The 6,000-nt window shown below is 39.7% G+C and overlaps 1 long non-coding RNA gene across 1 annotated transcript; it reads left to right on the forward strand.

Annotated features, from left to right (window-relative positions):
- Window positions 1-904: 904 nt before the first annotated feature.
- LOC124155138 lies at window positions 905-1,963 on the forward strand. The gene is made up of 2 exons (XR_006864155.1): window positions 905-1,568; window positions 1,880-1,963. It is a non-coding gene; the product is annotated as an uncharacterized LOC124155138 (long non-coding RNA).
- The last annotated feature ends 4,037 nt before the right edge of the window (window positions 1,964-6,000 follow it).

A 6,000-nucleotide genomic window follows, 5' to 3' on the forward strand; every position in this document is an offset into this window, starting at 1 on the left:
TCCTGTTACTGATTCCATCATGATACCGCGGGGTATTTTAGTGAAACTGTAGACTTCGTCGCCGCTGAAAGTCGATGTCGAGAAATGGAAAGGTAGCTGATGTGCATCTAAAATGTTTTTTAGTTCATAAAAAAGTGAGACATGCAAGTAATATTGGCGAAAGCGTACGTACTCATGTGAAATGTGTATTCTTTTGGCAGTCCGGTCGAGAGTTTTATGGTGAACTTATTTTCCTCCTCGAGGCAGTCAATGATGCTTTCAACTTAAAAATACCTTTCCTGGGAGGCGATAGGAAGCTCTTTAGGACTGGAATCTGAGCGAGCCAGTCTACCCATGTGGAAAAATTTTCTGGTCCAGTACTGGATTTATGCTGGTTAAGTACTGGATTTATACTGGGTCAGTATTAATCCTGTACTGGACCAGAACCGGCCAATACTGGGCCAGAACCGGCCAATACTGGGCCATAACCGGCCAGTACTGGGCCAGAACCGACCAGTATTGATTTAGCACTGGAACAGAACCGGCCGGTACTGGGCCAGAACCGGCCGGTACTGGGCCAGAACCGGCTGGTGTTAAACCAGTACTGGACCAGAACCGGCCAGTACTTGACAAGAACCGGCCAGTACTTGACAAGAACCGGCCAGTACTGGGCCAGAACCGGCCGGTATTAAACCAGTAATGGACTAGAACCGGCCAGTACTGGACCAGAACCGACCGGTACTGGGCCAGAAACGCCAGTACTGGGCCAGAACCGGCCGGTAATAAACCAGTAATGGACTAGAACCGGCCTGTACTGGACCAGAAACGGCCAGTACTGGACCAGAACCGACCAGTACTGGGCCAGATACGCCAAAACTGGGCCAGAATCTCCAGTCCAGATTGGGTAATTAATGCATGTACAGAAATTAAACCTTCAATTTTTGCCATATAATTTTAAAAACATGCTTCAACGAAAAGTTATAAATATGCATTTTTAATGTATTCATTGCGTTTTCACAGAATAAATATTATCAACAATTTTAACTAAGATCTTACAGTGAATAATACTATTTTACATGTTTCTTTCATGGAAGTTTGGTCTAGTGAGGAAGTTAAAGGTTGATGATTAGTGCTATACGTCATCTGAATCATTCTTTGATTTCCATGCGCGTAGCGCATTGTCTTTTGTCATTGAGCTCGGCGCCATCTTGGATTCTCTGGACTTCGAAACATTTCACTCCCGTATGCTCTCTAGAATAACCATAGAGCGTACGGGAAAATCACTTTTTTTCAATTTTAGAGTAAATGCCCAATGGTAACGTCAATTTCCGGTCCTTATCCCACTCCCACTTTCGAGCCAGCGTCGCTACTTCCGGTGTAGATAGATCGTTCAGTCTCGCTTGTGGTGTGCGTGTGTCAACATGGCTAGGTATCGTTCTCAAAGAAGAGAGGCTCCTCGGAGACCCGTGGAGAAAATCATCAAGGATTGCACTCCCGTAAATATACCAGTTTGCCTTGTGAACAAATTCTTCCAGCTGGAGCTGTAAATGTGTGGGTTGCTGACACCATTGGACCAAACTTCCTTAGAAGTAAGTTCTTTAAAAGAACTATAATCCTATTAATAGCTGGGCCATATGCCATCACTGGTGCTTCGATGAATCACCTAAAAGGCCTTAGTCTAAAAAACTGCCTTTTATAAGGTCTTAAATAATTTTCTTGGGGCCGATTAAGCTTTGGACAGAGTATAATTACAGGTTAGTTATTGTTTCGTTGGTTATTGCATACACAGTAATCTCAACACTAATGAAACAATGAAAGTCAAAACAATAGTGATAGTAAATTAATGGAGAGGATAAAGATATTTCAATGCTTTTATGCTTTCTCCATCCTTCGTTTTCAGACTATGCAGAACACTACGCGAGAGCCAGAAATATAAAGGTGGAAGATCACAGTTATGTCAAGAAGCAATTGTACACGAGATTGTGCGAAATTCGAAAAAAGGCAAAGGCAAACTTAAATACGTCTATTTAATGAAATATTAATTCTTAATCACTATCTTTTTTGACCATATATCTTTCTATGTAACCGAATTATATGACTTTAAATAAACCTTTAAAATGTTTTTTTTCAATGCGATTATTTTATTCAAATTTGATTATAGCACTAGGCCGGAACCAGCCCAGTACCGCTTGGAGCTGGCCCGGTACCGGCCCAGTAACGGCCCAGAACCGGCCCAGTAACGGACCGGAACTGGCCCAGTAACGGCCCGGAACCGGCCCAGTAACGGCCCGGAACCGGCCCAGTAACGGCCCGGAACCGGCCCAGTTCTGGGCCGATACTGGCATTTTCTTGCCAATTTTGGAAGTATCCCAGTACTGGGCCAATACTGGCCCAGTACTGGGATTTTTCCGCATGGGTATTAATGGCTTCAATTTAGTAGCGATAATATGCACGAATTTCCAACACAATCTACCAGCTTGTGACTCAAAAACCCCGAAGCCACTTCCTATTCTGCAGAAAGAATCAGTCAATCGCACTCCTATCAATATAATAAACACAACGTCTTCTGGTGTTATAAGTTACTTTTGTAATGAAATCCTTCCTAAATTAGCATTAAAATGTGAATGTTTTCCAAACAGAGTCTTTAATACATTTTGGGAGCTTTTCTCACGATATATCTGAAACCTACTATAAAGGCGAGCTCATAGTCATTGCGATCGTTGTCACTTAAAAATTCCGTATCTGAAATCCTAGATAAGCTTCACCTGCACTCTCACTATCACTGGAATCCATGGTTAAAATATCATCCCAATCCAATTTCTATTTGGTTTTAACTGGGGAAAGAGCAACATATGAGAGAACTGCACATTCTTTGGGCAACTTAGGTTTGACTTTCCCTCAAACACCCCATTTCCCCTGTGGTGCACATCAGTCCTACTTTATACGAAGGCCTGACAACCTTTAAATGGATCCTTCCCAGACGGCACAGAACCCTCCGTATCTAATTCGTATGTACATAGTACCCATTGACTAAGGGGATACTGTGCCGCTCCGTCGCTTTTCGTCAATGGATAATTTCCATTCGCGGCCTGTCGACGAAGCGCGTACGCAGCATGTGAATGTCCGCTACTAAGCACGTACGATTGGATACGAAGCGCTCAGGAACACGGCACTCAGGCTAATCTCAATCGATTAGGTCGAAATTAGGTATATCGTAACTCGCACGATCGAAAAATGTATCGAACGCAACACAATCGATAGCTACCGACCGTAGCGAGAACCTTGATACGAATCATTATTAATTGTAAGTTCTCAATAGGTAAATAACACCATATCATGAATTCTAATTACCATGAAAGACTCACGACCGACAAAGTTTTTGTCGGTTGTGAGTTTTTCATGGTAATTAGAATTCATGATATAGTATTATTTACCCATTGAGAACTTACAAAACTTATTCGGCCACTTAAATAACTGCGAAAAATGAGATTCTCAAGGCTAATTCACGCATCCCCAGCATCCAGCATTCTTAAGTGGCTCGTACTTACTTGGAAACCTTGAGATGTTAATAAGAGTAAATTCTTATTAATTTTGACACTAAATAAGACATCACATATCCCACGAGCATTAAAAAGCTTACCCTAAAGCCTGACGAAATAAAATTTTTAAATAAAAATTGCCGATGAAACAGAATTGCTGACACATCTGCTACTAGTATGATCGAATTCATCAAAATGCAAGCAAAAATTAACGTATAGTTCAGTCTCAGCTACTAAAACTTACCCATATCAGGCGCTAAAGTATTTGAAAAATTATTTGGGATGAGTAAAAGTCTCTAGGTCACTGCAGTAAATGTATCAACCTATTAAAAATATGAAAGTCCTGCCAAATCACCAGCATAAACACTTGTAAAATAAAACATGGTATCTCTTAGATCACACCTCCGATTTTATACTTACTTTGCATGAAGTCACCACCACAAGAAATTTTAAAGAGGCAGGAAAGAAAAAACCCACAGAAATACAATACATATTATGTATTTTCTATTGTCAACCACAATGATATTTCCAATTTTCTCTTCTATCCCACATCTAATTTAGCGAAACAATTACTCTTATTCTCTTTCGAAAGAATAGAAAATTATTTAAAAGAGGACTGGTCGATACATAAAAACTATCTTCAATACTTTCTCCGCTGAACGTCCACTATCACAGCATCAACTTGCACAAATCAAATCCACATCCACAAATATGTCACTTCTGCCACAACGTCTGTATTATGTATTTTCTATTGTCAACCACAATAATATTTCCAATTTTCTCTTCTATCCCACATCTAATTTAGCGAAACAATTACTCTTATTCTCTTTCGAATAAAAAATTATTTAAAAGAGGACAGGTCGATACATAAAAACTATCTTCAATACTTTCTCCGATGAACGTCCACTATCACAGCATCAACTTGCACAAATCAAATCCACATCCACAAATATGTCACTTCTGCCACAATGTCTGTCTTCTTGGCGACAGGTAACAGTGAAGCAATGGTACCTTCCTCCAATCTGGGCACCTTCAATTCAGCAAGAATTTTCTCCTCGTCTTCTCGTCCAAGGCCACAGATTACTTTCTGATATCACAATGGTGCGATGTGAAGCTCACACACCTAAAATTAATAAATAATAAAATACCATGTAACTTATTAGGTCAAATCATTTCCAATTTTTGGTATTTCTGCATGAGAAATCAAATTACTAGGCTCGTAAATATAGTAAATATTTGTATGCCTGATATTTTTATTGTTTTACACTATAGCATAAGATAATTTGAAATGATGAAAGCCGACGTGTAATACACCATAGGGCAAGCTAAGAAGCAATATTCGATCCTATAAACTTGGCAGCTTATTCCTAGTTTCTCCTTTTAACCACACGTTCACCGAATGAATTAATACAAAAAAGACAACTAAAATGCAAGAATTTTCAAAAGAATTGCTGCTACAATATTTTCAATCACCATTTTTAGTACTGAATAGTACTATAGTACTGAATAGTTCGGGATGTTGATGCATCAACATCCCGAAGCCACTTCTAACTTAAACTTACATCCAAATAATTACAGCGAGAAAGAGTACATACCTCACAGCTTCTCGTAGGGGTGAAATGTTTTCTTCTTATCGCCCAAATGCACTTCTTCTTCAACTCAGGATCTTTTGGAAAGCTAAAACCTTGAACCATGTCCCGGAGTTTCCATTACGTCATCCCGACAATAAACACACGAAAGGCATTTTTAACAAAAATATCTCACAAACACGTTTCTGAAGCCCAGTGAATGAAATTAAAGAATAAGGGAAACTTCACTATTACCAGACACTCTATTTTTCACAAACTTAACCACAAAAATCCCTGAAATGTGGTAAGACGTTACGTAACCGACGCGATCTCCAACGGCTGTGCTAGCTTGTGAAGACATGTGATCTTTCTAGGAGGATATGGCACGATGGCACCACCCGCGAAAGAAAATAGTCCCAGACCGAATATAGTTTTATCGATGAGATACAATTTTATCGATGCATATGAATTTGCCAGTCTCTTGCATCTTTTTTCGTCATTATAGGAAATAAAGAAACAAAACCTTTTTAGTAACTTCCTAAGCGCGATTTTTGTATCTTGATGGTCCACCCTCGTATTCAGGTACGAAAACTTCCTGTGCCGTCTGGGTTGCTTTATCCCTTTATCCAAGATATAAATTTGCAAAGTACAGCGGCTTATTATTTTGACGCCGACAGTAGGATATAACGCTGTCTTCTTGGCTGGCAGTCGAATGTATGAGGAACAACGTTGCTCTTTATTTTCATATTTCCTCCCTTGATTTTAAACATCATGCAATTTTCTATGTCCTTCCGGAACTGAAATGGAACAAGTGCCATAAATAATTCGAGTCCATCGTACCCATCGAGAAACAAGTATCTCGAAGTTTGTATTCTACGGCGGCCGAATTATAGAAAAATCTCAGGTTCAAGTTA

Source organism: Ischnura elegans, chromosome 3 (assembly GCF_921293095.1).
Source record: "Ischnura elegans chromosome 3, ioIscEleg1.1, whole genome shotgun sequence".
Classification (NCBI taxonomy): Eukaryota; Metazoa; Arthropoda; class Insecta; order Odonata; family Coenagrionidae; genus Ischnura; species Ischnura elegans.